The sequence below is a fragment of the Aquarana catesbeiana genome, linkage group LG11 (assembly GCF_042186555.1).
Source record: "Aquarana catesbeiana isolate 2022-GZ linkage group LG11, ASM4218655v1, whole genome shotgun sequence".
NCBI classification, from domain to species: domain Eukaryota; kingdom Metazoa; phylum Chordata; class Amphibia; order Anura; family Ranidae; genus Aquarana; species Aquarana catesbeiana.
Genome location: NC_133334.1, coordinates 159,322,385 through 159,343,985, shown reverse-complemented (window position 1 = coordinate 159,343,985; position 21,601 = coordinate 159,322,385). Strand labels below are relative to the sequence as shown.

General features: G+C 43.3%; 1 long non-coding RNA gene across 6 annotated transcripts in view; it reads left to right on the top strand.

Annotated features, from left to right (window-relative positions):
• Nucleotides 1-21,601, top strand: part of LOC141112324 (uncharacterized) — a 485,334-nt gene that overhangs the window by 143,831 nt on the left and 319,902 nt on the right. For 4 of the 6 annotated variants that reach the window (XR_012236572.1, XR_012236571.1, XR_012236573.1 and 1 more), the window contains 2 exons: nt 1,741-1,879; nt 2,123-2,251. This is a non-coding gene — a long non-coding RNA (uncharacterized lncRNA). Of the gene's footprint in view, nt 1-1,740; nt 1,880-2,122; nt 2,252-18,643; nt 19,913-21,601 lie in introns of those variants that run through there. The other 2 variants (XR_012236570.1, XR_012236574.1) reach the window with 2 other exon arrangements.

The following is a 21,601-nucleotide window of genomic DNA, read 5'->3' as shown; positions in this document are numbered from 1 at the left end:
GATCTCTTCTTTTTCTACCAGTCACAGATTCCGACATTTCTGTATAGTATGTGCAGCATACAAGGCCTGTAATGCTGCACAGTGCTGTGGATGGTGGTTGTAATGCTACACAGTGCTCTGGACAGTGGTCTGAGATGCCGGTTGTAACGACACCCCGAGTATGAAAGGGGTAAAGTCCCATCCGCTGAACCAGGAGCATATACAAATAATTCTCCCCCAAATGCTGGTCAAGCAGGAATAAACTTATTTATTTATACACATGGACACAACAGATAAAATAACTCAGAGTCTTTCCTCCCACCCTTGGAAAAGAGGGCGGGTTAAACCATCCAATGACAATAGACACACAGGTCAGGTGTGTTCAAACTTCTCATCAGTACACAGTCTTATCAGCAGGGGGCTGTTGGAGGAATTCCCCCTCCCTCCATAGAGATACACATCCTGTGATCCAAGGCAGACAAACACAATAGAACAGTGGAATACAGCCCGATCCCAAAGTAGCACAGCAAACAGTACACAACAGCATGAGACAACACACAATATATACACAACATTGTGAAGCAGTCACTATTTATAATTAGCACATACGGGGTTCCCAGAGTTTTGTGTTTTGGGGGGACATCGACTTGAATCCAAAGTAACATTAGTTCAAGGTCCCCAGGCATACACCTCACAAAGTATTGTTCCCCTAAAATCCAGGGCCCAAAGTCGAAAGGCAAAAGGCCTGCATTCAGTCCTCTCCAAAAGCCTCTGTCCCAGCTAGGTCTGTCACACCGGTAATGCCAGTGGTCTGAGGAGGCCTGTAATGCACAGTGTTCTGGACAATGGTTTGAGAGGCATGTAATGCTGGACAGTGCTCTGGACAGTGGTCTGAGGAGGCATGTAATGCTCCACAGTGCTCAGGATGGTGGTCTGAGGAGGCCTGTAATGCTGCACAGTGCTCTGGATGGTGGTCTAATGAGGCCTGTAATGCTGCACAGTGCTCTGGACAGTGGTCTGAGGAGGCCTGTAATGCTGCACAGTGCTCTGGATGGTGGTCTGAGGAGGCCTGTAATGCTGCACAGTGCTCTGGATGGTGGTCTGACTCTGAGAGGCTTGTAGTGCTACACAGTGCTGGATGGTGGTCTCTGGTCTAAGGGAAGGCCGGTAATGCACTGTGCTCTGGATGCTGGTGGACACTATAGGAGGCCTGTAATGCACACAGTGCTCTGGGGAGGACGGTGGCCTGAGGGGAAGCTTGTAATTGTAATGTACACACTCACAGTGCTCTGCTCTGGACAGTCATTGGGAGTGGGAGGACTCTCATCGGGAGGCCTGTAATGCAGTGCTGCTCTGGATGGTCGTCTGAGGATTTGTAGGCCTGTAATGCCGGCTGCACAGTGCTGCTAACTGCTGCTAAGGGAAGCACGCTACGGACTAGAGTTGCTTGCTTGCTGGGAGTGAATGCAGAAGCACTCATGGGCTCTACACAGGTGGAGCTCCATGGAAACTGGAAGTTCACAAGGGTATCCCTTCCTCACATTTTCATTTAGTTTTCGTTTTTTAACAAAAACAGAATCGATTTTTCTCATAGTTTTCATCGGTCGACGAAAATGTGGTGTACTTTGTTTCATTTTCATCACTGTAAAAAGGCCGTTATCGAAGATTTTGCCAAAAATGTTTTTGTTGACAAAATTAACACTGGCTGACACATTCCCCTGCCCTTGTCATAGTTTATTTCTTTCTCTGTATTTTACATAGATCTCTGCCTGTGCTCTGTTCAAGCTGCTGTTGCTACACACCCCTCCCATTGTCAGCACGAATTTCCACCCACACCTCTTCAAGCCCATTATGCAGCTGAAAAGGTCATGTGATCACTTATAAAAATCAAAACAAAAAGGTATTTATAATGTATTTTGTAAAAATACATACATGTTTTGCCTTGCATTTCTATTTTAAATTGAAGGGTTTGCATATACTTTTATTTGTTTTCCCTCTTTTTTTTTTTTAATTGTTTACTTTTTTTACTCTGCCCTCTATTCGCTTTTTCCTCTGTTCTAATTTCAGTTTGTCTTATTCTGTTCCTTCATTTTGACTTTTTGTCCTTATCCTTATTTCTTCTTTTAATCCGTTTTTCTTTTAGCTTTGTTTTCTAACATTAGAAGTCTAACTATTACATTTTCTGGGGGACATCTACAGAACTCAGAGAAATTGGGCAACAGTCTATTCACCTGGATTGGCAAGTCAGTGATTTCACTTTAAAACTTAACAGGTACTTAATAGGTTACCTTTTTTTATAAACATCTGCATATTTAAGTCTGTTTATTAGGCAATTGACTTTTGTTTAATAGTTTGTAATTATACACTATATAACCAAAAGTATTGGGACACCTGCCTTTACACACATATGAACTTTAACTAGTTAAGGACCGGAGGGATTTTCCCCCTTAATGACCAGGCCATTTTTTGCAATACGGCACTGTGTCACTTCAACTGCCAATTGTGCGGTCGAACAACGCTGTACCCAAACAAAATTGACGTCCTTTTTTTCCCACAAATAGATCTTTCTTTTGGTGGTATTTGATCACCTCTGTGGTTTTTATTTTTTGCGCATTAAACAAAAAAAGAGCAACAATTTTGAAAATAACCCAATATTTAACTTTTTGCTATAATAAACATCCCCAAAAAAAGTAAAAAAAAACAAAATATTTTTATCAGTTTAGGCCGATATATTGTTCTACAAAAAAAAATGCAATAGGCGTATATTGATTGGTTTGCGCAAAAGTTATTGCGGCTACAAACTATGGGATAGATTTAGGGACTTCTATTTTTATTGTTTTTACCAGTAATGATGGCGATCTGAGATTTTTAGCGGGACTGCGACATTGCGGCAGACAAATCTGACCCAAAATGACACTTTTTGGGGACCAGTCACATTATTACATTGATCAGTGCTAAAAAATGCACTGATCAATGTAAAAATGACATTGGCAGGGAAGGATTTACTAGGGGCGATCAAGGGGTTAACTGTGTTCCCTAGGTGTGTTCTAACTGTAGGGGGGGATGGGCTGCCTGGGATATGACAGATCACTGTTCCCGATGACTGGGGACAGTAGATCTCTGTCATGTCATCTCTCAGAATGGGGATCTGCCTTGTTTACAAAGGCAGATCCCCATTCTGCCTCTGTACTAGGTGATCGCGGGTCACCGGGGGACATTGAGTCTGCCTGACCCCGCGGGCATGCTCCTGCAACGTGCTGCATGTGTGAGCGTGCGCCCGCCTGCAACTGCGCCTGCACGAGCCGATGTACAATAATGGTGATTTGCTTAGGAAAGCCAACCTGCCTCAGTACAACTGCGGCGGCTGGTCTTAAAGTGGTTAAATGCAGCTGTTTTTGTACATCACTGTGGATGTTTGTCAATGTTATTCCAAGAGTCACTTTACAAAGGTTGTAAGTAGTAGATAAAATTGTCTCGGAAAATGAACTGTACCACCAATTGGGAGGCTAATCAGCTAATAAATGGGGATTTTCAGGCACTTTACTCAAGGAACCAATGCACCCCTCTTTAGTCTGTTTAACGTTGAACACAGTGAGAATCCTGATTTTATTAACTGACAGAGGGTATAGTGGATTATGGGGGAAGATTTACCACCATTGGAGGTAATCTTCTTAGTTCATCTTATTAGAATAATGGTATCGTAGAGAGTGTGTGCAGAACAGAGAAAATATTGATTGTTTTAAACTGGCAGAAGATGCAGGAGATTATAGGGCAAGATTTTCTACTGTTTTAGAGAACATTGTCATAGTAAAGAATTAACTAAAGGAATTTACTAAAGGAATTGTCAAAAACTGTCTCTTGTCATTTTTAACATTTTTGACAGTTTTTTGCTGAAATGGTAGGGGTACTTTTGTACCCCCTTACAATTTCACACAGGGGGGAGGGCCGGGATATGGGGGTCCCCTTGTTAAAGGGGGCTTCCATATTCCAATAAGCTCCCCGTCTGCAGACCCCCACAACCACCAGGCAAGGGTTGTGGGGATGAGGCCCTTGTCCCCATCAACATGGGAACAAGGTGTTTTGGGGGGCTACCCCAAAGCACCCCCCCAATGTTGAGGGCATGTGGCCTGGTACGGTTCAGGAGGGGGGGCTCTCTCTCATCCCCCCCTCTTTTCCTGCAGCCTGCCAGGTTGCGTGCTCGGATAAGGGTCTGGTATGGATTTTTGGGGGGACCCCACGCCATTTAAAAAAAAAAATTTAGCCAGGGTTCCCCTTAATATCCATACCAGACCTGAAGGGCCTGGTATAGAATTTAGGGGGACCCCCACATCATTTTTTTTAAGTTTTGGTTCGGGGTTCCCCTGTGGGGAATTCCCATGCCGTTTTTATCAATGAACTTTTATGTGTATTGTCGGACCGACAATTCATTAATAGCTGCGAGTAGTTTTAAATTACTTTTTTTCCTTTGAAATGTCATTTTGCTGTCAGACTGTTCTAAACACGGGAAACATGCGCCCTTTACAGGCATACTATAGACACCCCCCAGGTACGAAATTTAAAGGAATATTACACTTTTATTGTTTCACTTTAAGCATTATTAAAATCACTGCTCCCGAAAAAACGGCCGTTTTTAAAACTTTTTTTTGCATTGATCCATGTCCCCTGGGGCAGGACCCAGGTCCCCAAACACTTTTTATGACAATACCATGCATATAAGTCTTTAAAATTAGCACTTTTGATTTCTCCCATAGACTTTTAAAGGGTGTTCCGCGGCTTTCGAATTTGCTGCGAACACCCCAAATTGTTCGCTGTTCTGCGAACTGGCGAACAGCCGATGTTCGAGTCGAACATGAGTTTGACTCGAACTCGAAGCTCATGCCTACTCTGTAATAATCATTCATAACTGCATTCGTTAGCAAAAGAAGGAAAAAAATTAGGATTACTAATTGCAATATACATCAATAGATGCACACGAGGTAGAGCACACCTCATATAAAAATGTTTCTTTCACATACATAGATCATGGTTGCAGTGCAGTGCCATATAATAACTTAGTAGAAATTGGCACATCCGGAAACAGCGACGCCATGGCCGCCATGATGGACAAGGGTGGCACACATTAAGACAGAAAGATGGAGAAAATCCCCACCAGCCTGTCAAGGAAAGCAAATGATCCATCAAGAAGATGGACATGTTCAAAACCTGAATTAGCTCATCCCTAATCCTCACTAGGGTCTATTCACTGCTAACTAGAGGTGACAGGGACCACAGCATGATTTTCCTGGTAGTGGTGGCCTGTTGATTATCTGGTAGGGTTCAGAAAGACCCTCTTGTTCACCAAAGAACAGATTGGTTTGCCCTGCTAAATTTTTGATCTACCATGGATATACAGTATATGGATTATGGATCAGCCTAATCTGGTGCAATCACAGAAGGCAAAAATACAACCTTGGCATGCCATAGTAAAGAAAACGATATGCAAATCCTAACAACGAGTTTATCCTAGTTGCTTCTTTTTGGTCTGTTAAATATACTATTGAACATGCTTTGTAATATTGTGACATATTTCTTGAGCTAATAACTTCCTGTCCTCTCCACTTCTTCTGACTGTTATCAGTTAGGATTGTTCCCAAAGTCTTTCAACTACAGAATACCTCCTCCATTTGTTATGGAGAACAGCAGATGGGAAGGTTTACTATTTTCCTGGTGCCTCCATGGCAGCATACCAATGGTTGGTTGCTCCGCCCCCTACCAACCCACAGGACCACTTTAACTCTATAAAAAAGAGTTTCTCCCCTCAGTCAGTATTCTTTTCTCTGTCCTCATCCCAGCAGGATCATTATTAGCCTTACCTCACCGCTTTATGGTGTGACCGTTGCAGGTTCATGCTCTCCTGCAGTATGGAGTCCCATTGCTTGGGCTGCTAAATGCGCCAGATAAGTATGGGAAGCCGTTTTTTCTATGGATCTTTTTTTTTTCTGGCATATTTGGGAAGATGAACAGGAGCCTGTCCTTCTCCTCTATTTCCTTCCCTGATGGCATGCCTCATAGCTGTGTGTGAGCAGGCTGTTACTTGCTTTTCAGCATTCCTCCATGGCTATTGTTCCCCCCTCCTCCTGTAGCAGTGTACGGCGCTTCGCGCGTGCCAATCTGCTCTGTTTTACTCGGCGGGGGCACAGAGTCAAGGCGTGACGTCACATGATGGTACAGTGCATGTGCAGTAGCGGATTGAGGCCGTCGGTGGCCATCTTGGTACTCCCAAAGCGCTCCAAAGCGCTCTCAGCATAAATGGAGAGCCTGGGATTCAGTACACAGCCAGCTCTCAAGGAGAAGACATCTCCCTAAGTGTCTTCTCTACTGTTTAAAAGCAATGGAGCCTGGCCAAGGTATTTGGGGGGCATTACTGGCTGGATTGAGTATACATATGTATGTATGTGTATGTATATATATATATATATATATATATATATATATATATATATATATATATATATATATATGAAAAAAAAAATCTCGATCCTTTTTTTCTTTGATCCTCATCATACCACTAGGTAAGGGCTGCAGCAAATCAGGTAAGTTTTTTCTTTTTGGGGAAAAAGAGCACTCCGGGCAACTTAGAACATATTTTTTGTTTCTACAGCCCGCACCGGGGATCATCCCGCAGATCATCCCACCGAAGCTCTCCAGATAGGAGATCAAAGGGTCATAGGAGCTCGGGTCACTCACATTCATCCTCAGCTCATGCCTCTCGCAGGGTGGCCAGAGGTCATCTCGACATACCCCTAGCAGACACGAATCCCACAGACCGGTGTATCCAAGAGAAAAAACCTGTTGGGTATATGGAAGACCAGCGCTGCCGGAAAAATTAGTATGCGGGTAGTGTCTACTAGAGGCTACAGGGGACAAGGAGAGAGACAAGCAGCAGTCTCTGGAATCAATTAAGGGCCTGATCAAGGAAGCAGAGAGTTAGCCCTCTCCCAAGACCAAGTTAACCCACCCTCAGCTGGAACAGCAATTAATGCGCCCACTCCTCATGTAGACGCAGAAGTAAATTCCGAGGACGAGACGAAAATAGGGGATGACAGTATTTCAGCATTTGACTTCGCTCTAGTTGAGCCTTTCATCACCACGATCAAGGATGCTATCCAGTAGGAGGAGGATCCTGAGCCACCTTCTAAAACAAAGAAATATTTTCCACACCTGAAAAAGAAGTTATCAACTTTTCCCTTGATGGAAGAAATCAAAGAGGTGGTAACAGACAAATGGCAGAAGGTGGACAGAAGGCCTAGTGCGTATAATCGTTTTCTTAAGTTATATCCACTGGCAGAAGCAGACGCGCAGCTCTTTGTTACTGTACCAACCATAGACGCCTCAATTATGAGGTTGGCTAGAAATTCGACTCTACCACTAGAAGACGCAGTCTCCTTTAAAGATGTCCTGGACCGAAGAATTGACTCAGACCTAAAAAAGACTTATCAGGCGGCTGGAGGAGCATGCAAACCGGCGGTAGCTCTGACCTCGATCTCGAGAGCCACCTGAGTATGGTCAGACAACCTGGAAACAACCCTCAGACAAGGGGTGGGCTCAGAAGAAATCATTAAGGCACTAGATGAATTAAAATTGGCCTCAGATTTCATAGCAGAAGCAGCTATTGATGTCCTAAAATGTTCTTCCAAGGCCATGCTGTATTACATCATGGCCAGGAGAGCATTATGGCTAAAACCATGGTCGGCCGAAACAATCATAGTGTCAAATTCCATACAATGGGAAAGCCCTGTTCGGTGAAAAAATGGATAGGCAATTACCAGAGTCACAGGGGGAAAAAGTGGTTTAATTCTCCAGGACAGGGGCAGAAGGAAGAGATTCACTACTCGCCCAGCGGGCCAGCTAAGAGGGAAGGATTCCAGATCCTACCGCCCAGGAAGGGAATACAGAAGGGGCTGGAAAGGTTCACAAGCTACTTTTCTGAGGTCAGCAAAACCAAAAGCCTCTACATCCACGGTTGAGAGCCAGAAGTCCTTTTGACGCCTTCCCCACCCAGACTGGTCAGGTGGGAGCCCGTCTAAAGGCATTTACCCAGGTTTGAGTGGAAGATTACGTAGACCAGTGGGCAGTGTCCACAGTCCGTCAAGGCCATTTCTGGAAATTCAAAAGGCAGCCCCCCTCTATTCCTTTCAACCCACCAAGATTCCAACCTCCAGAAAAAAGAAGGAGACCCTTCTTCAATATGTCAAAATGCTGGTTCTCCAGCAGGCAGTGGTACCAGTTCCAGACTCGGAAAAACACTTAGGCTTTTATTCCCCGGTCTTCTTGGTCCCCAAAAAATTGGGGGGGTTGGAGGCCGGTGCTAGACCTGAAGAGACCGAACAGGCATATTCGTGTGGAACATTTCAAGATGGAGTCCTTAAACACGGTCATTCTATCCGTTCAGCCAGGAGATTGGATGGCATCCATAGACCTTCAGGATGCGTATCTTCATATACCTATCCACCCTCAGTTTCAGCCTTTTCTTGTGTTCAGAATAAGCGAATTACATCTTCAATTCCAATGCCTTCCCTTTCAACAGTGCCCAGAACCTTCACCAAAGTGCTAGTAGTGATCTTGGCTCCTCTTCGAGAGAAGGGGATTCAAGTACTACACTATTTGGACGATATTGTAATTCTATCCCAGCACAGACAGACCTTGGTGATACATGTACAATTGGTCCTAGACACGCTGATAAAGTTTGGTTGGCTAATCAACTACGCCAAAAGTCAACTTACGCCCACACAGGAGATAACTTACCTAGGAGCATTCTTCAACACTCCAGGAAGAGCAGTCTCACTCCCATCAGAAAAGATCCCTTCATTGATAGGGAAGGTGAAAAGGGCACTAGCGAGCCATTCCATGTCAGTGTCGGACTGTCTGAGCCTGCTCGGTTCCCCCTCTTCCTGCATACCCATGGTGAAGTGGGCCAGATGGCATCTACGGACTTTCCAGGTGGGCTTTTTTTCACAGTGGAAGAAAAATTCCCTAGATCAGAGGATATCAATTATGCCTGCAATGAAATCCAGCCTTTGATCCAACCTTCTGCTTCACTGTCCCCTTGGCCCCATCCCATGGACTATTCTGACGACAGACGCAAGTCAGTTAGGATGGGGGGCACATTACCAAGACCAGTTGGTACAGGGCAGATGGCAATTCAATGCAACAGAAGTAGTGTCAAACACCTTGGAGCTAAGGGTGGCTTGGTTGGCAATCTTGTCTCTGGCCACCTTCCTCAGGGGCAAATCCAACCTTCTCCAGATGGACAACAGAGCGGCAGTGGCTTATGTTCAGAATCAAGGGGGAACGCACAGCAGGTCCTGAATGAAGTGACACATATTCTGACATGGGCAGAGAGGAATTTAGTCAACCTAGGGGCCTTATATATCCCAGGGCCAGAGAACCAGGTAGCCGATCAGCTTTCAAGATCTTTCAGCCACAACAACGAGTGGTCTCTGAATCCGAGGGTCTTCTTCTGGATATGGCAGAAATGGGGCACTCCCCAAGTAGACCTATTTGCCTCCCCACTCAATGCTTAGACACCGCTTTTTTTTTTCGAGATCCCCATCTCTGAAGTCAGCAGGGGTGGATACCCTAACCCAACCATGGAACTTTCAGATGGCATACGCATACCCCCCAACTCCACTGATACTGAGGTTTCTCCAACACCTAACAACAGAAGCAATCACAATTTTGGCAGTAATTCCATACTGGCCCAAGAGACCGTGGTTCATGCTGCTAGTTAAGATGGCCTTGTGCAAACCGCTTCCCCTTCCACGCATAGACAACCTTCTGTCTCAGGGCAATTTCTGTCACCCGCACCCGGAAATCCTAGACTTGAGGGTTTGGAAGTTGAACGGAAGAGGTTGGGCGAGTTAGGATGTTCGCATAATGTCATTCAAACACTACTATAGGCCAGAAAAGCATCTACAAATTCCACATACTATAGAATTTGGAGAAAGTTTACGGAATTGGCAGAGACTAACCATTTCGATCCTCTAAACCCAGGAATCCAGAACATACTCCTGTTTTTACAGAGTGGATTGGACTTAGGTTTGGGCCTGAACATGCTTAAGGTCCAGGTTTCAGCCCTTTCAGCTCTAACAGATACCTGGTGGGCACTAGACCCTCTTGTGGAACGTTTCCTGAAAGCAGTTCTAAGATTGAGACCTCCCAGAAAGACGCTATACCCCAAATGGGATTTGACTATCATGCTTAGTGTCCTTTCAAAACCTCCGTTTGTTCCCACAGAAGAATGCCCCCAGGAGGATATTTCTCTAAAGGCAGCCTTTCTAGTCACCATCACTTCAGGTCGCAGGGTATCAGAGATCCAAGCATTAGGGTCTCAAGAACCCTACATTACCTTATTCCCAGACAGGGTGGGGTTGCAGCCTATTCATCAGTTCATTCCTAAAGTACCTTCAGTCTTCCATCTGAACCAAGAGTGGGTTCTTCCAGCATTCGGGGAGGATCCAGCCTCCTCAAAACTGCATGAGTTGGATATAGCCAGATCCCTAAGTCACTACCTAAGTTTGACGCAGCAGTTCAGGAAAGATCAGCGGCTATTTGTCATCCCAAAAGGTGCCAGGAAGGGAATGGCGACATCCAAGACGACCTTGGCAAGCTGGATTGTAAGGTTAATCCAAAGAGCATATCGGGCTAGTGGTCTTCCAGTTCCAGATGCGGTCAATGCGCACTCAACCCGTGGAATAGCCTCCTCCTGGGCAGCTTTGGCATGGGTCTCCCCTGAGACAATTTGCAGAGCGGCCAGCTCTTCGTCCCTCAGCACGTTCATGTCCCACTATACTGTAGATCCGGCAGTCCTTACTTCCCGAGAGTTTGGGGAAAGGACCTTGCAGTCAACTGTACTGTAGTTTTTATTAAATTTCTTTATTGCAGTTCCCTCCCTGTAAGCGAGTTATTTACCATTGGTATGCTGCCATGGAGGCACCAGGAAAACGGAAAATTGAATACTTACCTTTCCTTAATTTTTCTTTCCTGGTGCCTGCCCATGGCAGCATACACCCTCCCTTCAATGATCCTTAATGTTAGGAGATCTAGTTACAAGAATACTGAGTTATAGAGTTAAAGCAGTCCTGTGGGTTGTTAGGGGGCGGAGCAACCAACCATTGGTATGCTGCCATGGGTGACAATAATGCTCTTTCGTAGATACAGTATGGTGATTAGGGATGGGCGAGCGGTTCGGCCTGAGCATAAGAACAACTTTGGTTGTTCGGATGTTCTGCGAACACTGAATATGCGGTGTTCGGGGAAAATTCGAAACACCGTTAAAGTCGGGACACTAACATGAAAAATCAAAAGTGCTCATTTTAAAGGCTTATATGCAAGTTATTGTCATAAAAAGTGTTTGGGGACCTGGGTCCTGCCCTAGGGGACATGTATCAATGCAAACATTTTTTTAAAAAATGGCCGTTTTTTTCGGGAGCAGTGATATTTTTAATGCTTAAAGTGAAACAATAAAAATGATATATTCCTTTAAATATCGTGCCTGGGGGTGTCTATAGTATGTCTGTAAAGTGGTGCATTTTTCCCATGCTTAGAACAGTACCACAGCAAAATGACATTTCTAAAGGAAAAATTGTCATTCAAAACTGCTCATGGCTTTAATGAATTGTCGGGTCTCAGCAATATAGATAAAACTAATTGAAAAAAAGACCATTGGATCCCCCCTAGTCCATTACCACGCCCTTTGGGTCTGGTATGAATATTAAGGGGAGCCCCGAACTAAAATTAAAAAAACAAATTGTGTGGGGGTCCCCCTAAAATCCATATCAGGCCCTTCGGGTCCGATTTGGAAATTAAGGGGAACCCTGCACCAAATTAAAAAAAAAAGGCGTAGGGGTCCCCCCCAAAATCCATGCCAGACCTGAATAGTATGGATTTTAAGGGGAACCCTGTGTCAATTTAAAAAATGGCGTAGGGGTCCCCCCAAAATCCATACCAGACCCTTATCCGAGCATGCAACCTGGCAGGCTGCAGGAAAAGAGGGGGGGATGAGAGAGCGCCCCCCCTCCTGAACCATACCAGGCCACATGCCCTCAACATGGGGAGGGTGCTTTGGGGTCTGACCCCAAAGCACCTTGTCCCCATGTTGATGGGGACAAGGGCCTCATCCCCACAACCCTAGCCGGGCGGTTGTGGGGGTCTGGGGGTGGGGGGCTTATTGGAATCTGGAAGCCCCCTTTAACAAGGGGACCCTCAGATCCTGGCCCCCCGTGTGAAATGGTAACGGGTACATTGTACCCGTACCATTTCACAAAAAAAGTGTCAAAATGTTATAAAAAAGACAGAGCTTGGGACAAGTCTTTTATTAAAAAAGAAAAAAAAAAAGTCCCACGAAGTCCATTCATCTTCTTCTATCGCTCCGCCGATGGACTGAAAAAAAAAAAAAAAAGTAAACCCGCCACCGATCCGCCTCCATCTGATGCGTGGTCACCTCGCAGGTGACAGTTCTTATATAACTGAGGGCGGGGCCACGCGGTGATGTACCCAGGTGACCCCGCCCCCCTCTGACGCACGGGGACTTTCCTATGGCATCACAGGGGGGCGGGGCCACCTGTTTATGTAACCGTGTGGCCCCGCCCCCTCTGACACCCCGGGAAAGCCATGGGGAAGTCCCCATGCATCAGAGGGGGGCAGGGTCACCCAGGTAAATCACCGTGTGGCCCCGTCCTCAGTTATATAAGAAACGGTCACCTGCGAGGATGAGTCAGATGGTGTGAGCCTCCCATGGAGGTGGATCAGTGGCGGGTTTTTTCTCTTTTATTTTTCGGTCCATCAGTGGAGCGATAGAAGAAGATGAATGGACTTCGTGGGACATTTTTAAAATGTTTTTATTTAATAAAAGACTTGTTCCAAGCTCTGTCTTTTTTTTAACATTTTGACACTTTTTTTGTGAAATGGTACAGGTACAATGTACCCGTTACCATTTTACACGGGGTGAGGGGTGGGATCTGGGGGTCCCCTTGTTAAAAGGGCTTCCAGATTCCGATAACCCCCTGCCCGCAGACCCCCACAACCACCGGGCAAGGGTTGTGTGGATGAGGCCCTTGTCCCCATCAACATGGGGACAAGGTTCTTTGGCGGGCTACCCCAAAGCACCCTCCCCATGTTGAGGGCATGTGGCCTGGTATGGTTCAGGAGGGGGGGCACTCTCTCATCCCCCCCTTTTCTTGCAGCCTGCCAGGTTGCGTCCTCGGATAAAGGTCTGGTATGGATTTTGAGGGGGACCCCTACACCATTTTTTTTAAATTTTGGCGCAGGGTTCCCCTTAAAATCCATACCAGACCTAAAGGGTCTGGTATGGATTTTGGGGGGGAGACCCTTATGCCATTTAAAAAAATTTGGCGCAGGGTTCCCCTTAATTTCCATATCAGACCCGAAGGGCCTGGTATGGATTTTAGGGGACCCCCCACGCAATTAAAAAAAAAAAAAAATTGGTTTGGGGTTCCCCTTAATATTCATACCAGACCCAAAGGGCCTGGTAATGGACTGGGGGGGATCCCATACTGTTTTTTCAATGAGTTTTATCTATATTGCCGGGACCCAAAAATTCAAGCAGTTTTGAATGATAATTTTTCCTTTAGAAATGTCATTGCTGTGGTTCTGTTCTAAACATGGGAAAACTGCATTACTTTACAGGCTTAATATAGACACCCCCCAGGCACGATATTTAAATTTAATTTTTATTGTTTCACTTTAAAGCATTAAAAAAATAAAGGAAGAAAGGCTGAGCAAAGTCAACTAATGCAGCCACTGCTACATCTGATTGGCTGGCTGCAATATTACATTTGTTGTCTTGTGTTTAGCTACACTTTGAATATATTGGGCTTGATTTACCAATCCACTGCTCTTTGTGAAGTTCCACTCTGCAAAGCAATGTTCCTGAGAGCTCAGTGAATGTGGTGAAACGTTATTGTTCAAAGAAAAAAAAAAAAAAACACATATTTTGCTTGAACATAATTGATGTTGTAACATAGCTCCCAACTATCCCTGATTTCGAGGGACTGTCCCTGATTTGGAAAAAAAGCCCCTCTGTCCCTCTCCCCCTCATTTGTCTTTCATTTTGGTCTGATCTATATAGTTGTATATAAAATACACTATTTATCTTTCAAAAAGTGTTTCCCAGTGCTAAACATTTCATCCAAATTCTAAATTGCTGCATTTGTAAATGTCAAAGTGAGTTTAACTAATCATTTTTTTGTATAATTCTCCTTTAGGGGGCATGGCAGGGGGAGTGTCCTATGCCTACATACTTTTTTCTAATAGGTGTCCCTCATTCCCATCTCAAAAAGTTGGGAGGTATGGATGTAAGTCAGTAAAGCTTCACCTCAATTACTAAGCCCTACGAAACATTCTCTTGCAAAAAGCAACTGAACTTGCAAAGTGAACAGTCAATTTGCCTTTAGCAAATCAATCAATTTATCTCAAGAACTGAACAGTGGACAAGGGACAATGATATTGTATGAAATAAAGAAGATTTTAGGATGAGGAACTTTATGGCAAGAGTGGTTAAAGTGTACTTTTTTTCCGCAATGGATACTGTGATCGGAAGCTCTGTTTTATTGCAGTCTGCATTTTCTCTATGGATACTCATTCTCTCTTTTTATCATTCTGATCACTGTCAGTGGGAAAGAGAGTGAGGACAAATAGAGAATTTTGAGTCGTCGCTTGAGCGGGAATGGAGTGAAAATCTTCCAGTGGGAAGACTTGGTGACAAATATCTAAGAGGGGACGTTAAACGAAATTTCCTCTCAATTCATGTTGTGTTCACATGACAGGACAATGGGGTTTTAACCATTAACTACTCTACCCCCAAAAAAAAATGGGCTTTAGATGTATTTTAACATGTGGAATGCCATACCACAGGAGGGGATAATGGCAAAACCGTTTAACAAAATGGGCCTCCCTGCTGACAGCTGAATGTAAAACAGAATTGATGGCAAATAAAAATTCATGAAAAAAAAAAATCTGCGTGGGGTTCCCCCAATCCATACTGGGCCCTTTTTGAGAACCATTGACCAGGGGCATGCTAGGTCGATGACGTCACTGTCAGCGTGGGGCCCTCTCAATCCATACTAGGCCCTTCGGGTGTATCATCTACCGGGGGCATGCTGGGTTGATGATGTCACAAGAAGGTGGGGTTATCCAGTGACGTCAAAGGGTGGCCCTGCCCCTTAATTATTTAAGAACTGTCATACAGTGGAGCTGTCAGATGGCAGGAGCCTTCGTCAGGTGCAAAGCTCTTTTTTTGGGTCATCGGCAGGCGTTCATCATGATTGACATTAGATCTACTTTGGGGGACATTTATTTATTGTGTTTTTTAAAAAGGACTTGTCAAAAACTGCCTTCTGTCTTTTTTTACACTACAGTTTTTTTTGGTGAATGAGTAGGGATACTATGTACCCCATACTCATTCACATGGGGGGGGGATCTGGGGGACCTCTTATTAACGGGGGCTTTCAGATTCCGACAGTCACCCCCCGCAACCACCGGGCCAGGGTTGTGGGGAAGAGGCCCTTGTCCCCATAAATATCAGGAAGATTTACCCCCTTCATGACCAGGTAAATTTTGTGATACAGCACTGCGTTACTTTAACTGACAATTGTGTGGTCGTGTGACCTTGTACCCAAAAATGTAAGTAATTTTTTTCCCACAAATATAGCTTTCTTTTGGTGGTGTTTGATCACCTCTGTTTTTTTTTTTGCGCTATAAACAAAAAAAGACTGACAATTTAAAAAAAAAAATTAAATTTTTTACTTTCTTCTATAAAACATATCCAATAAAAAAAAGGAAAAAGATCGAATTTCTTCATAAATTTAGTCCAATATGTATTCTGCTACATATTTTTGGTAAAAAAAAATCCCAATAAGCTTATATTGATTGGTTTTTGCAAAAGTAATAACGTTGACAGTGACATTAATACAGTAATCAGTGCTACAAAATATGCACTGTCACTGTACTAATGACACTGTACTAATGACACTGGTTGGGAAGGAATTAACATCAGAGGTGATCTAAGGGTTAACTGTGTGGCAGGTGCTTTTACTAGGGGAAGACATGGATTCTTGTCCCTGCCTTGCAGAGACACTGAATTCATTCCTTCCCTCCTGTCAGAACGGCGATCTGCTTTGTTTACATAGGCAGACTACCGTTCTGTCTGCAGGATGATGTGCCAGGGGACACTGAGCGGGAGCAAGGTGCCGGCAGCGTGCTTTAGCGCTCAATACCTGGAAGTGCAGGATCACATATATATACTTGATCCTTTGCACTGCTGCCTCCCTGTAGCAGTGAAACTTCTATAGGGCAGTCTTTTAGGGTGCGTCGGCCCGCTTCCTGGCCTGCTCCTTAATAACCAGCTATTCTTCACACAGAATTTAAATCGGTCGATCATTTCTTGGCCAATCTGATTTTGAATCATTTCCAAAAATTTGAAATTTGCTAGAAATTAATAAACTGAACTAAACTAAACACATTCCAAAACAAATCAACAGAATGAAATTAGTAACATAACAAATCTATTTGAAACAAATTCTGCACATGTCTAACAGGAGGTGTGTTGCTGGCCAGTTCACCAGGTGAAAAAAGAAGGAAAAAGCCTAAATAAAGAAAACAAATACAGCTACCACATGTCATGATTGGAAAGTTGGAGTATATTACATTTTTGGTTTTGGGTTTAATACTGCTTTAAAAAAACCTTGCATTCATCCATGACACCTTGTCCTGAGAAACATCTAAAAAGGTAATACATATTTTTTAAATTAGTTTTAGGCATGCTATGTGAATGGAAACACATAACAAACATATGATGGCATTTTCTCAAATTTGACTGCAATTGTAAATACGCTTTAATACTTAAACGAGTCCAGCTCCGACATATTACCCTTAACTCTTGCCCTCACTCAAAGTCTACCACCACATTTATAAAGCACTATATCATTTAGACATGTGTGATTCATTTTGTTACAAATCAGATTTTGGATGAAATTTTCCTTATTCGGAGATTCGGGTGTGTCCGAATTTCTGAATCACAATAGTAACAAATTTAATGGAATCCGAAATAAATTATAACAAAAATTAATTATCCAAATTTGAAAATTTGAATTCTAAAATTAAAATGAAATTGAAGTGGAGTGCATATTGCAGTAAATACAGTAAGGTTAAATCAAATAAACAATGATTTATATTTAGGCTGATTAATAGAATAGAAAATAAAGGAATAGGATAAAACAGAATAGAAAATCATTGAATAGTATAGAAAATAAAATAGAAAAGAGAACATAGAATATAATAGAATATATTCTATTCTTTTCTCTTTAATTCTGTTCTATTCCTTTATTTTATATTTTATTATTTTTTATAATACTTTATTCTATTCCACTTCATTCTATCCTACTCTATTCTATAAAGCAGCCACATTTTTCTGTTGTGCACATCTGATATCATTTACTATATCATTTCTTTTTGCACTGCTTTACTGAAGCCAGTTCCTCAGACACTGAATTATTTTTTATCATAGGTCTTATTACAGGTAAATGCATTACGGAATTATTGACAGAATTATGTGATTATACTCTTACCTGATGAAAGCTACATAGCAACTGCAAACCATTACATTCAATAAAGCAGAGCATTCATTTGACCACTTGGGAGAAGGTGGTTGTTGTACAAAACATCCTGGTGCCTTGATGCTATGCAAATTCTTCACACAACAATATGTCTCCTGGCTCCAAGCAATGCACATTGGCTAACCCTTTTTGTAGAACTGAACATTTTTTCAAGTGATTTCAACTGTGTTTTTATTGGTATAGGTAACATAATTGGGAAATGCCCTCTTATGTTCTTAATATGAATTATAGTGTTCCTACTGTATTTCCCAAGGAATTTGTTACTCCTGCTAAAATCCTACATTAAACTACACAAAAGAAGCTTCTGTTGCAAAGACTGTATTTGGATAAAGTCTGAAACACATCCATGTTCAGATCTTCTAGGAGATTATGAAAAGTTGTAGAATATATGATTTTCATTAAGCATGTTGATACTAAAATCAGTGACTACAGACTACAAAAAAAAAAATATTAAAAATATAACATTAAATACAAATATCATGAAAGAAAAGAAAAAAAAAAAAGGGGGGAAGAGGAAATTGACATTTCCATATTTATTCAATGCCTCCCACTTTGTGGTATAACATTGATTGTGATACTGGTTATAAACCATAGATTTCTTGTACATAAGAATAGGGAACATATTTAAATGTAATGAAGAATGGGAAGGTTAGTCCTGGACCATAATTTTGATAATACGTTTGAATTCACCTAAATCCACCTGTAGTCCTGAATTGGGTAGTAAAAACAATTATGTTTACTAGAGATGGACCGAACACAGTTGTTAACTAGATGTTCTAATTGATTACCTATTAAGGATTTTATCCAAAAAATGGTGTATACATATCAATTGACAGTAGTGGCCAAAAATATTTGTCACCAGCTTAAAAAAATGCTGGGGTCAGAATGATACTCTTTTATATGTATTTACATTGAATTTGCAAGTCATGAGCTGAAAATTGTGCGTGATTGATGAACCAAAAACTAAAACTATGTCCCTTTTTTATACATAGGATGAGCTCAGCCACGAGGAAGGTCTGGAAAGTGGCAGGCAGGAGGAGGCCGGACCCAGTGACAGCCAGGACGTGGGCGGGCCCAGTGTCAGCCAGGAGGTGGCTGGGCCCAGTAGGAGCCTCACACAATCACAGGTGCTTCCCCTTTGCCTTCAAACAAAAAGGCCCAGGAAGGGGACGGTGATGGAGGAGGCATCACTGCGCCTCATTAGGGAAGCAACGGATGTCCTGAGGAGCCCCCCCGATGCTGAAGAGGCCTATGGCTACTATTTAGCCACCAGGTTGCTTGAATTGGAGAAGAGCCAACTCCTCCTCTGCGAGGGACTTTTTGCTGAGCCCCTTAAGAAGGGGCTGAGGGGCCAGATAACTGAGAACAGCCACATTTAGGATCTCACCCATCCTCCTCCTGCCACACGTCCACCACAAAAGCCACAGCCTCCAAGGAAGGCTGCAGGGAAAAGAAGAAAGTGATGACCTGGGTTCAGTCTGGTCTGACAGAAGACACAGGCTGGTGTAGTACCACAGCCTGGGGACATATATGTCATCTGCTGCTGGTCTTGATCTCTGGGATTCCTGGACCAGATTGTGCTCCCTATTATATGGACTCCTCAAGTTCCCAATTTTGGTTTTCCACAGGCTTTATGTGTGCCCTGGGGCCAAAAGGCTTCACAAATTCCAAAAGTTTCTCTAGCGTTGCCTTCATCTTTATTTTGTTAACCAGAATAAAGGGATATTTTATTTTCTGAAAATACTTGCCTATGTGTTTTTATTCAAATACATTTCTATAAAAGACAGATGTCAAATTAACAAGGGACACCAACCTCCTTGAGGATCCAAAAAAATAAAAATAAAAAATAAGAAAAAGGTTATTGTGGTAACTTGACACACACAAAAATAAAAATATGGAGATCACTAGAAAATAATTTTAAAATAATCCTGACAAAAAGATCTTGACAAAATCAAAAATAATAAAAGACTCCTCAAAAAAAAATGGTAATCATTATTATGGAGATCGAGCTTTTAAACAATACAATATTATTCATGAGATCAGGAGAAATAATCCAGAAATCAGTTTGTGAGAACCCTGTGTGAATATGAGCAGCAAAACTACTTTGTTCTTCTAGCATTATAAAGAAGACAATAATGCATTGCATAAATGATCACAGAATTTGCAGCGTGAGGAATGTGCTAGCTCCAATACGAACACTAGTTTTACCAGACCGAGCGCTTCCATCTCGTACTTGCTTCAGAGCATGCGTCGTTTTTGGTCTGTCGGAACAGCATACAGATAAGCTGATTTCTCGATAGGAACTGGTTCTGGCAGAGTTCCGTCAGAAAGATTTGAAACATGTTCTATTTCTAAAGTCCGTCAGATTTTTAGATAGAAAAGGTCAGATGAAGCCCACACACGATTGGAATGTCCGACGGATTTGTTCCGTCGGACCTTCGATGCCGAAAAGGCTGCTCGTGTGTACGCGGCATTAGAGACCCATTCTTCTTCTGCATCACTACTGTGGGGAAGGCATAAGGGCTCCTAGACTGCCTGATGATGCCTTATCTCTTCAGCTCTGCTAATTGTTCACGGAGATCTTCTAGATCACCCAATAGGATCCTTCTGTCTCTTTCCCTGAATAACTTGTCTTCCTGAAGGCGAATCCAGTGCTGGGCACTTTTCGCACACCCCACATCAAACTCATGGTTCAAAAACATATCCTGCCATCTCAGGAGCTGGGCTTTGACCTTTTCTTTCCACTCAGGTAATAGTGGGGTGTTTTGTGGGTAAAACTGTTCTATGGAGATTCTGTCCTTCTCTCTCTTCTCCAAATCAGATGGTGAGACTGGGGTGGCTGGATTCACTTGTCCTAACAGCATTCAGGCCCACAGTTTCCATGGCGAGGCCGTAACATTGCGGACGCTGACAGGGATCTTCCCACGACTCCGTTGCAGAGCCCTAGTTGATATCACTTCCGGGATTACCTCCACTCCAGTGTCCTCTCCCTAGCAGTCAACTTCAAGGACAACAAAGGGGCCCGGTTGTTCCCAATTGAGTTTGACTGAAGCTTGTAAACATGCCACCTCTCCAGGTTTTCACTTATGTCTAATCGCCAAATCTTTGCCACTCCTTCAGCTGGGGTTCTCTGTTCTTCAACTAGGTGCTGATATACTTGTCTCAGCATAGGGTGTATGCCTTTGGTTGTGTTATGCCCCGTACACACGGTCGGATTTTCCGATGGAAAATGTCCGATTGGAGCGTGTTGTCGGAAATTCCGACCGTGTGTGGGCTCCATCGAAAATTTTCCATCGGATTTTCCGACACATAAAGTTGGAAAGCAGGAGATAAAATTTTCCGACAACAAAATCCGTTGTTGGAAATTCCGATCGTGTGTACACAAATCCGACGGACAAAGTGCCAGGCATGCTCAGAATAAATAAAGAGATGAAAGCTATTGGCCACTGCCCCGTTTATAGTCCCGACGTACGTGTTTTACGGCACCGTGTTCAGAACGATCGGATTTTCCGACAACTTTGTGTGACCGTGTGTATGCAAGACAAGTTTGAGCCAACATCCGTCGGAAAAAATCCTAGGATTTTGTTGTCGGAATGTCCGAACAAAGTCCGACCGTGTGTATGGGGCATTAGACTTCAAAACATGAGGAGTGAGCAGCCTTCTGACATGGTCAGTGTTCATTCCTATTATCATAGAACTCTTGTTGGCTCCTGATAGATGAGGGCATACAATGGCTAAGGTATCAAACGTTTGTTTGTCCGGTCACAGAGGGGCCAAAAGTCAACCTGACTGGTAAGTAGCCATCATATGGGAAATTTTGGGTTTCAATATCCCATATCTCCTGTCGTAAAAGTCTCTATATAGCAGGGTAATTTGCAACCCAGTGTCCAGAAGGGCCCTTGTATAGATGCCTTCTACTTGGACTGACACGATGGGAGAAGGTCTCACTA